The sequence below is a fragment of the Octodon degus genome, unplaced genomic scaffold, assembly GCF_000260255.1.
Source record: "Octodon degus isolate 3935 unplaced genomic scaffold, OctDeg1.0 scaffold00018, whole genome shotgun sequence".
NCBI classification, from domain to species: domain Eukaryota; kingdom Metazoa; phylum Chordata; class Mammalia; order Rodentia; family Octodontidae; genus Octodon; species Octodon degus.
Genome location: NW_004524594.1, coordinates 11620951 through 11633354, shown reverse-complemented (window position 1 = coordinate 11633354; position 12404 = coordinate 11620951). Strand labels below are relative to the sequence as shown.

The window sequence follows — 12404 nt, the reverse complement described above, 5'->3', positions numbered from 1 at the left end:
TCTGTGTGGTTTGTTTAATCTGTCCTGTGTTGTGCATTCCTGAAATTTCAAATACAATGAATTGTTGAAGGCTGGGGAACCATGACAGGATGATTCCTCAGAGTCTCATTGATCTTGAGTATCCCGGTTTTTGGTGCATCATGTTTCATTTGCTTTCTGCACCCCTCATGCCCAGAGACACTGCCATATAGACCACAAAAGCCAAACATCTCCCAGTGACCTCATCCCCATCGCTCCATTGGCTCCCAGATGAGCACTCAGGCAAACATCCACAGAGGCCCAGACAGCATACGTACGTTCTGTGATATCCCATACATTACCCTTTCATGCACTACAGACATTTTCTCTTAGAGACTTTCATTTTAGTATATCTTTAAAAAAATCTTGTGTTAATTTGCCTCCATCTTTTCCTTGGCTAAGGACATCCCAGAAATGACGTTTTTGTGTTTATGATGTTGCTGTTCACAGCTTTTCTTGCTAGGCCTAGTATAATCTTGGGAATAGCGTTGTTGTATGCTGAAAGTCTGACAGTAGTGCTTAGCCTTGCCTATCTTAGGTAGTTATGCTGTGCATTTTTTATTGGTATACCACGTTTTATTTATCCCCCATACCTTACATTTGGCATTTTCCTGAGAAATGGAGCAGTAATACTGCATCAACTCATTAAAGTACATTTTAAGCTCTCAGAGCAGGAGGCAGCAGCGGCTTCTTTTGCAACTATGGCCAAGACTAAGGCTCAGGATCTCCGCGGCAAGAAGAAAGAAGAGTTGTTGAAACAGCTGGACGACCTGAAGTGGCGCTGTCACAGCTGCTCGTCGTCAAAGTGACAAGATCCGAGTTGTCCGCAGATCCAAGGCCTGCGTTCTCACTGTCATCAACCTGACCCAGAAAGAAAACCTCGGGAAATACTACAAGGTCAAGAAGTACAAGCCCCTGGACCCGCGGTGCAAGCAGATGCGAGCCACGTGCCGCCGGCTCAGCAAGCACGAGGAGAAGCTGAAGACGAAGCAGCAGCCGCGGGAGGAGCTGCTGTACGCTGTGCGCAAGCTCGCTGGCAAGCCTTGGGCGGCGTGACAATAAAACTCAAACTCTGGGGGAAAAAAAGTACATTTTAAACCTTAAACAAAACAAAACAAAAAACAAAAGCAAACACAAAATCCCAAGACACAAACATGAAAGATTCATTTAAAGGAAAACAAACAAAACAAAACAAAAAAAGAAAAACAAAACAATAACAAAGAAGTTATAAGAAATTCAAAGGAGGAAACAAAATCAGAGCAAAAAACAATTCAAACATTAATTACTCCTTTCAAAAGAAATCGAGAATATTTTTATCCAAACTATTCTGCACGTATACCTATATATATGTTTTCCTTTCTTTCATTTGTCCTTTTCCTCATCCCAGTTTTTCCTTCCCAGTGAACAATTTTTTTCCCCTTGCACAGTATCTGTTGTACCCTTTAGATTTTCATTACTCTTCTGGTTCTTACCCTAGTGAGATAATATGATGTCTGTGTGGATCTGATTTGTTTCACGTACCAATATAGTCTCTAGCTGCATGCACTTATCTACAAAAGGCTCAGATTTATCTTTTTATAGCTGAATAATACTCTATTGTGTAAAAACACGCTATCTTTGTTTTCAGTTCCTCAGTTGATGGGCATTTGGGTTGGTTCCAAGATTCAGCTATGATGAATTGCGCTGCTATAAACCTCATCAACCCACTTTTGGTTGACTTGCTTTCCCCAACTTGATTGGTACAATTATACTGAAAAATCATTGCTCACAGCACTTTTCTCTTTTGGAATTCCCTTCATGGTCTCTTTTATCTATTTAATTTTTTTTGTGACTGCAGTGGTCACCTCTCACCTTTGTCATAGTGCTGCTGACGTTAATTCCCCCTCGTGGGACCTCCTATAGCAGCCCTGACTGGCACATTCAGTGGTTCCCCCACCAACTTGGTGGCTTTATTACTAGGCTTCCACTAAGCTCCACTCTAGTGAGGGGACTTTGCTTTGTGCATGTTCTGCATTCCTACCCTACTTTGCAGTGGGTAAGTGGTTAATACTCAGTGCTGTTTGAGAGGAAAGGTTATAGAATTCTACCATGTTCTTTCCTCTATCACTTGAGAATATTATTTTGGCTAAAAATAAAAGAACATTCACCAGAAGTTCCTTGAGCCAAAGGACACTTGTCTTCTGAGGAAGAAGTCTGGAGTCCTAGTTTCAGCCCTTGGCTCTGGGGTGTTAATATGCTGCTCTGACATCTCTGGGATTCTCTGGGTCATTCCTACTTCTCACTCTTGCAGAACACCTTCTGCATAAGAAGCCTCTTTCTCACACAATTGTGCTTAGAGGACAAGAGAGGAAGATACCTGCTTGTGTGTGGTACAGGCATGTGACACACAGAGAGAAAGGGAGTCCTAGGGGAGAGTGGAAGAGAAGGCGAGATGGAGAAAGAAGGCCATCTCTCCTTTATGTTTTGCATAGAGGAGAGAAAAGAGTCTGAGAAGTCCTTTTATGTTTGTTAACAGGAACTGGTCTCCATGTTGCATGGAATCCTTTGATGAAATGGAGGCTAGACATGCAAGCAAGATTCTGCCTTACTTTTTAGGTTGTATAAGAGAAGGAGGTTGGAGGGTCCCAGTAGTGACTGGTAAGGGCTGGATGATAATGCCCTGCATGGATCCTTAGTACGGAGTGACGTAAGGTATTGTTACTGATACCGTTACATATTGGGGAATGGCATATTGTTAGAGAATGGCAAACTTCTAGGGGTGGGGCCAGTGGCAAAGAGGAAGACTTAGAAGTTTAACAGTAAATTGAAAAAAAACCACACATAATGGATCTAAGTCAGCTAGTACAACATTTGAAGAGAGAGAATGGCTGTGGGAGAGCTGTGAAGGCAGGGTGGTGCTACGAGTTGGGAGTCGGACTATTTTCAGGATCCGTTGTAGTAAAATGTAAGGATGAGAGATATTGCTGTTGCAGGTGAGGATTGGGCTGGTACACGTGGACTGGGAAGAGTAGGTGACATACTACCTTGAGAATCACCTTTGCTTTACTTTTACAAAAGTTGACCAGAGGTTGTCTCCCAAAGAAGTAAGAAAATGAGATAGGAAAGGGAAAAATAACAACATACTCATGAACATATTCATTGTGAACTAGGGCTTAGTCTAGTTGTCTCTGGGCAGGTTTGGGTAGAATAGTCTCCAGAAGTATGTTGCCAGTACGACAAGGCCAGTGAAGCTCAGTATCTGTCCACCAATTTCCGTCTGTCTGTGGTGGGAGCCAGTCTTACAGACACCATGAACCTTGTGCTTATGACCTCTCTTACTACAGGCTTGGAGTAGGCTGACCTTGGTGTTATTTAGCAGTGAACCAAAAACATCACTGGCAAGTATGAGAATTATACATTGGTGACATCTGACAGTAGGTGAGATGATATGGACAGAGAGCTCAAGGTCTCTGACACAGGTAGCATATTTGTCAAACGAAAAAGGAATAAGGAAGTACACTGTCTTGTCTACTTCAGTGCGGTGGCTAGCTAATTGATTACTCAGGTGTAACAAGTTGACCACCAATTAGGTGGGTATGAGGGCTCACCTGAGAATTGTTGCCAGCAGCATAAAGACAGAATAGGAGAAGCTGTCAGTAAGCTGCTAGGGATGCTGTTTGGAGAAGGTGTTGGAGCCGTTGGAAGCTGCTAGCTCTCCTGGGCTGTTGTGCTGGAGGACCTTGTCATGCTGGCTTTCCTGATCATCTTTAAAGGAGCTAAGGTCCTCATCTTAAGCATCGCTTCCTGGCTCCAGAGGGGAAGACGGTGTATTGCTTAGCCTCATGGAGAAGCTTGTCATGTTGGCTTTCCTGGTGAGAACTGAGATTTTTCTCATTGCTGGAGAAGCTTGGGACCTCAGTATTGCTGAGGACAGCTGTGGTACTTTTGGGGGAGTTCTAGTGCTTACCTTGAGCATTGCTTCCTAGCTCCAGTTCTGATCCCTCAGCCTGCTAGCACAGATTCTTTGTCCCACTGGCATAGACTTTCTAACTTCCACCACTGCCCTTTGGGCCTTTCCAGCATAGATCCGTAAAGTAGAATCAGGCCCTTAGCTGGATTCTTTAGTATTTAGTGTGTGGACAGATTTCCTGCACTTGTTGTATATGTTGCTTGGGTGATCCCTTGTAAACTAATATAAAATGTGTCCTGTGTTATAGTGTTCTCCTTGCAGAAAACCCAAACTATGACATGCAGGTACAGAGCAAATCATGTAGCGCCCACCTGAGAATGGAGGGAAGCACGCTCAGTCTTTACTATATTTCGAATGACAGTCATAGATGCTGGCATCTGCAGACGCCTGTGGAGATGACTAGAACAGGAAGGTGGACTTGAAATAGAACAAGAGCTGCACAAGGCTGCTTGAAGTTTTGGCATCCATGACTTTTTCTTAGGAGAGGTACTTGCCACTTTTGTACTGTGAGCCTACACAGAAATGCATGTGTGTGAGCCAACAGTCCGTTGTTCATGGGACGAGGAGGGTGGGAGTCCTGCACATGACATGACTCACATGATCATGGGTCGGTGAAAACCTACAAGTGGGTCAGATACCCGTGGCACAGACTAATACGTCACAAAGCAAAGGATGGTCACATGCTTTCCTGGGAATTTAAATTTCAAACCTGGAAATCTTGCTAGTATTTTTGTTGATATTGAAGCTAAAGCAGAAAGGGAGATCTATCTATCTATCTATCTATATCTTCCAATAAATGAGTATGATCTATTTTTAACTTAATTTGAGTAGATTAACATGATGCTCACAAATAAGAGTGGATGTTGATTCATTTTTTTATTTAAAAAGTTGATCATGGTGACATATTGATACTTTTACCTTGAAATGTTTGACATTTATATGCAACACAGAAATGCATGTGTGTGAGCCCACACTAACACACACAGCACACACACACACACACACACACACACACACACCAACATGAAATGTCAGATGGTTAAAAGGAATCAATTTAGTGGTGATAATAGCTTTATAAAGTAAAAAGTGCATCTGTTTCATCTTTCATTTGTATCTTCAGACATTCAAAATTCATTTCTTCTCTTTTTTAACTCTTAGAAATTGTCCTGTATACCTCTTCTTCTGTTTTAAGTCTCCACAGGTCTTTTTTTTTTTTTTTTTTTTTATTTTAAGGAAGGGTCTACAGGGTGTTCAGGGTCTCACTACTAGATGGACTCATAGTGATCCACCTGTTTACAGCCTCCAGGAACTGGGATTACAGGCCCATGCCACCATGCCCAGTGTCATTTGTCATTTCAGTGCACCCCCAGGGACAGGACCAGCAAAGCAGGCCCAGAGATCAAACCCCTGACCCCTGTGCCTGCTTGCAGCTGATTTAATATGCTGAGCTATTTGGCAGGACCTCCACTTTTCTTTTTTATAAATAATTTTATTATGAAATGAATAGCAATGAGACCGTTTCAAAACCAATTAGTAGCACAGTTTCAATAACTAATACATTGCATATTGTTGTTGTAGTGGTTATTCACTGCACAAGATGCAGACATGATATCCTGTCCACAGACACTGTTAAAACAAATCTCTCTATTCATTGAATTACCTGAATGTCAGATTGTTTCCTCATATTTGGGAAGTTTCTGCTATTACTTCTGCCCATATTTTTAAAATTTGTACTGACTCCTTCTTTCTCATTGATACCTATTAATCTCACATTGTTCATCTTTGCATCATCTTGCAAGGGATGAATTATTTTTTCCTGTATCCTAGTTGTTTTTAAGAGATCTTTTCTTACCTTTTCACTAGCCGCACCAGCATCTTCAAGATCTGAAACTCTGTCTTCACTTTCACTCAAACAGTTTTGCAAGCTTGTGATTGAGATTTTAATCTCCTCTGTATCTCTTTGACTCTGCTTCATGCAATCTATTTCTTTCCTGTATTGCTCATTCAGGGAATCCATCGTTTTTCTAATCTCCTCTATTTTTTTTATCAATGTCTTCTTTAGAAGCAGTTATTAATTCTTTTACTGCAGTGGTTTTTTCAGATTGTGTTTCCTCCCTATGTTTCTGTAGTTGCTTCTTTACTTCAGATGCTATGTGTTCTGAGTATTCTTTTTTTATTTCAGAAAAGAATTGCGCTCTGAGTTCTTCTATAACTTTCTGCTGTTGCTTATTTACTATCGATGCTATTAATTCATGCTTTTGAGCGGAGCTAGTGTCCCCTGCACTTGTTCTGTGTGGGCATTGGATTTCCTCCATATGTTCCTGCATTTGATTCTTTACTGCAGATGCTATTAATTCAGGGATTTCTTTTTTCATTTCCAATCTGAATTCCTCTATACCTTTCTGCAGTTGTTTCTTTATTTCAGAAGTTGTTGATTCATTGATTTCAGCTGTGTGATTCCCAATTTGTTCTGTGCTAGTGTCCTCTGCCCTTGTTATGGGTGGGCTTGGGGTCTGAGATTGCATTTTGTTCCTTCTCATTGTCATTTTGTGTAGCACTGTCTTCTGACCTTTGTTGTAGAGCTTTGGTGCAGTTATAACCTTAGCACGTATTGAAGTTCAGGTGCAGATCCACAAAGTTTGGATTTATCTAGCTGTGTCTGGCTTGGGTCTGGCTGCTGTGCTCAGCTCCTTCCTGCTGCTGCCCTTGGGAGTGAACCTGTTGTGCCCCTCTGGCAAGATGTTCTGCTCCTGGACTAGCTGGGTGGCTTGGTCCCCTACTCTCTCTGCAGTGATTGCAGCTGCAGGGTTTCACCCAGGCCTCTATGTCAGGCCTGAGCTGAGAGAATGCAGGTGTATATCTATCCTAACTATTTTGAATATACAGATACCAAATGATCATTCATTTGTATCCCCCTTTTTTGTTTAGCTTTGTCAGAGAAAGGTATTCTTTTGTCATTTAAATATTGTAGGTGCCTAAATTCAGCAAAATATTCCAATATAGCCCAGTAGTCCCTAATAGTAGTGGGTTTTCTGTAAGACTGGCAATGTCAGAAGTTCTTAACTTGATCCTTTTACAGCTCAGCATATTAATATGGCTTTACTGGGGCTGGGGAGATGGCTCAGTGGAATAAGCACTTCCCTGGCAAGCGCAAGGGCCTGAGTTCAATCCCCAGTTCTGCCAAAAAAATAAAAAATGGCTTTACTTTTTATACTTCGTGTTTATACTTTTCTGCTGGATGGTTAAGACCAAGATAAAGCAAAACCTATATAACAAGAAGTGTAATTTTTGTATCTTATAAGGTCAGTCAAATCCCCTCAGGATTTATCCTGAAACCCTGTAGCACAGTTTGTAGATCCCTCTACCACAGTTTGTAGAACCTTTGTCAGTGTCAGCCATGTGGATGAGTCACGGCCATTGCTTGGCCAGTGTGCTCTCTGTGAAAGCCTGAGAGAATGTTTTTTCTCCATGTGACACTCCTTAGGCACACTTCACATCATTGATCACTTTCCTCTGTGGCCCCATAATCTCCTTGATCAGAGTATTTGGGACACAACTGAGTTACATGTTATTATAGTACCGGTTCTCCAATGTCCTGAGTCTTCACTGACCTTGAAAGGCTAGGGCCAAAATGTTGGCTGTTCTTGCAGCCCTTCTTTTTCTCTAATTTTTGGTCTGCAAACTTAAGTTGTTAACCCTCTTGAAGAGAAGCTTGTTGTTATTACTGTATAACATAGGCATTTGAGCTTAACCTCATTATCTGTCTGAATATCAAACATCTTAGGCATAACATGGAACAGGTATTTTCCACCAAGTATTGATATGTTGAACTTTAAGTCCCTACAGAATATGAAGAAAAAAATTTAAAAAATAAAAAAACATTTAAAAATATGAATAAATAGTTACATTTTTACACAGAATATTAGAAATCTATGCATATACAGCATTATAGCAGGACAGTTGTGACATTTATTTTCTTGTCTCTTGTTTTCTTTTATTACATGACAGGGGCAAAGGCATCCATTTATATGCACAAGATGGGTAAGGCAATGATCTTGAGAATCTTCAGCATGTTTTTCAAACTAGCTGTCAATTGGTAGGATTCTTACCATGACTCACTATATATGCGGATGCCTGTGAACTAATCAACTGCACTGAAGATAGCAATGTGTAATACTAGGGTCATGCTTGGAATGCCTGTCATTCTGTTCTTCTAAATGCGTACTGCTTGTCATGACATACCAATTACTGCCATACTGTCTCTCAAGTAAATGTTTGTTCCACAGATCTTAAATCTCTCTTCTATGCAAACTGTTTTCGGCTTCTATTGCTGAAGTTTTCCAGGGCAGTCTTGATTCCATTTATTCTTTCTATATAATATCAATGTCCCAGAAATGCCAGTGTTTTGGTGTTTAAACTATGTCTCTGAGACAGGTTAATCCCAGAAGTGGAAAAAAAAGTCCTTTGTTAGACTCTGCATCCTAATTTTTTGGTTGAGAAAATAAGGTCATCATAGCCTTGTTCTACTATTCTTTCAGGTCTTGACATTTTTAATTTGTTACTGTTTTCCCTTAGGTAAGTACATCCTATGCAATCTTTATCACAGAAGTGCTGTATTATGCAGAATAAGACATGTATCAGGATTTATTTATTTATTGTTATCTTGGAACAGTTACTACTGAAAGTCAGCACATCCAAGTGGTCTTCTTTGAAGTTGAAGTTAAAACATGGGCATCAGTCTCATGAAGGAAGTAATCCCTTCACTGCTTGCCAAGGAGTATCAGATGGGAGGAGGATGCTGAATGAGCAGTGCTGTTGTGTTCTAAGTGATTTAGGGGAATGAAGCTCCCAACACCAAAAATACCTGAGATGAGTGCATGTTCTCTAAAACTGAAGAAAGAATTTTAGGAACAACAGAGCTTAAGAGCAGAATATATTTATTGGGGGAAAGAAAGTTTCTATCTGAGAGAGGGACTGGAGAGGACCTGAGTGCATTGCTGAGAAAGAAATCTGCCTTTTCTGGGGATTTTTATAGAGCAAAGCCATGAGGTGAGGTGGGTGTAAGCTGGAAAACATGGGAACTCACACATGAGGTGGGACAAAACTGTGATCAACCAATGAGATTACTAGCACAATTGCTCAGGCCCAATTAATTAAATCCAGGATCAAATGGGGAAATGAGTCATGTAGCAAGTGATCATGAATACAGAACAGGGGCTTTCCTGGAGGGGATTATGTTAGTGCCTCTTTCTGGCTTCTTCAGGGTGACTAATAACTATCAATCCCTGATGTGCATCCCTAGGGAGGCATGTGGCTGCATTTCTTCAGTCTTCTGTCTTGAGGTCTGGCCCACAGCAGGAGTGTCTGTCTCTCCCAAAGTTGCAAGGTCATCTTGTCTTCCATATTATCTCATTCAAGCGCCTAGCTCTGTCTGACTGCCTATAGTATTTCTATCTAACTCAGCCACAAGGATGTGCAAACATGATTCTATCTGTCTCCAGAAGCATTGGAGTTTGGTTTCTATGGTTCTGAGAGACAGAATCATTATTATTAACTAAGTGGCCAAGAACAAATATATTTCAGTAAAACTGCTATGGCCCTGGGGCACTGACTGCAACGCTGTTCAGATATCACTGGCAATGTCACAAAAGAGTGATATCACCCTTTTCTGCCAGCCTTCTGAGGCCAGTGTTGTATGTTCTGGATTATGGTCCTCCTGACCTAGGCTACTTCGTGGTTAGTGATGGTCACTGTAAATGCAAAATCCATGTTTGTAGGAGATTAGCATGCCTAGGAATCTTCTCCATGGCCATGGCTCTTGTTCCATGGCATATAGAAGACCTTGGGCTCTACTGTCTCTCAGTTTTGAAGACTTGCTGCCAGATGATGTTCCATTAGTTTAAACAATATGTATGCTCACAGCCATCTTGCTGCCATTGTGATTTGCTTTTTGATGTTGATGCCAGTAATCAGGATGAATGTTTATTTTCATATGGGCTGAGATTGGCAGTTTAAAAGAAAAGTAGGCAAATTAATTCATTAATTAAGGTCATAATGCTTCTATAGTCATTGTAAATAGTTCTTCATTTGGCCTTTCTCTTACTAATTAGCATCATAATTGCTTGTTGATCCATGATAATGTATATGTGAGTTTCACATTTCTTTCATTTTGCATTGCTTCTTAGATCATTCTCTTTAAAATAGGAATCATAGTAACACAAAGGGCAAATAGAATAATGAAATGGATCCATTAGAAACAAGGCACCAAAAGAAGCAAGGTGATTATAAGGATAGCTGTAAAATTGTAGCTGTCTTAGTAAGAGCTGAACATGTTATATACCATTAAAAAACTTTTTACACATATTTGCTGATCAGTCTTTACCCAAACTATACTAGGTAAGGAGGCACACACCTAAGCTCAAAGATAGTGGAAGAAGTAGGAGTAAAGATTGAGATGGTGCAAAACTGTAACTGTGTTATGAATCATGAGGTGAATCACTTGGGTTGCAGTTTCAAGAAAGGGAGTGAGAGTTGTGCAGTTGAGGAATTCTTATTTCCCTTGCTGTGTTATACAACATTGCATACCTTTTCTGGACTTCAACATTGTAGTCCACTTACTATGCCTTAGTCTTGACTATAAAATTATCTTGATCAGTAAAGGCTTAGTGGACACTGGGCAGAAGTGAGAAGGCTCAAGGCTCCTGAGAAGCATCCTACTCAACCCAGTATGGTAAAAGCCAAGGAGCAATGGCACTTCTGCTGTTCTTCATGGCCTTCTCTTTCTTGAAGAGTGACTTCTTTTTCCCCTGCTTTTGACACTTTATCTGAAGATATTCGCATTGGCCTTTCACTTGTCTAAAAAGGACAAGTAGATTTTTCCATGTGGTTGAACTTCCTAAGTGCAATGTCAATATTTATGTGAGAGTAACACCACCACCATAAAGCACAGTTATTTTCTAGAGTCTCTGATTTAGATTTCTCAAGCAATTCTTTGGAATAATAGCTAAAAGAGGGGAATGGGTATGAGAAACCTAGATGAGATGAAGTGGGAAGCACTGGATCTGACAAAATAAAAGTATTTTTATAACCCAGTGCCTAGGATTCTAAGATACACTGCATTGTGAATATCCACAAGGATAGTAAAGTAGGTAGCTATTCTCAAACTAATTGACAGCTTTTTATGTTTTTCCTACAGAAGTTTATGAGACTTACTGGCTCACAGAACAAACACATTTTAATAAATGCTCTACTTTCTGAATTATGGAAATGAATATATATGTTCATGCTTTTATAAATAAATGTAGTCTAAACATGTATGGATATCTAAGAGGAAGAAGAACTGCAAGAGCACATAAAGCAGCACAGTAGAGTGGAAAAGAGGGATTTCAAAAAATTTAGTATTTTATTTCAGTTCTGTTGCTAATTAGTTGTGCAATAATGGTTAGAAACATTGACATTCCATATCTTAGTTTCTTTGCTTAATAATTGGGATGGAATGGACTGATGACAGTGGAAAGAGTGGGGAAAGAGGACTGGGAAGAGTAGGGAAAACGTACTTGTGGTTAGAAAGGGAAATACAGTATTAAGAGTGTCAAGTAGCTAACACACGTTCTTATGTCTATCTTGTTCATCAACTTGGCATTTTTTTCATGCATTCAACAACTACCTTTTTATGCTTTTGCTGTGTTCTGAGGACAGAAGGACAAGTATGGCAAACTTTTCTACTCCTTGGGTCTGGAGATAAAGAGAGAAAATAACAAGCCAACAAACTAATGGCCACCAACTGTGCAAAGTGGAAATAAATGAATTAGGTGAAGTGATGGCAGATAATAGAATTAATTACAGTTTTATAATTATGGAGGATGTGTTCTTGGAAGTCCTAGAACAGAGCAAGCTTCTGGTAGGTCTCTTTAATGGGTGGCATGATTGATTTTTCACCCATATGGATGGCCTTATCATTATGGAACTTTCTATTGTGACTTTAAAATTAGCCAGTGTTGCATCAGCAAATTATAAAATGAAAATAATTGTCATATATAAAATTATATATGTATATGTTACATTAACTTAATATATATTATATGCTAATATATGATACATATTTATATATGTTAGCATATGTATATATATATTGCCTTTTGGCTGAGATATAGACTTTGAAGTGTCTCCATTTCCAGAAAAAGCCCTGGTAATTCTTTTTTTTTTTAATAATTTTATTGAGAAAGAAATAGCAATGAGATAGTTTCAAAACAGGTAAGTAAGACAGTTACAATAGTTAATACATTGCATGTTGTTGTCTTTTAGTAGTTATTCATAGTACAAGATGCAGACATGATACCTTGTGTAAACACTATTAGTTCAAAACTTTTTTTCATTGAATTAAGAGAAAGTAGCTGTATATTTATGCATATATATATATATATATATATATATATAT

General features: G+C 39.7%; 1 pseudogene; it reads left to right on the top strand.

Annotated features, from left to right (window-relative positions):
- The first annotated feature begins 719 nt into the window (after positions 1–719).
- LOC101569020 lies at positions 720–1074 on the top strand (annotated as a pseudogene).
- Positions 1075–12404: the final 11330 nt, after the last annotated feature.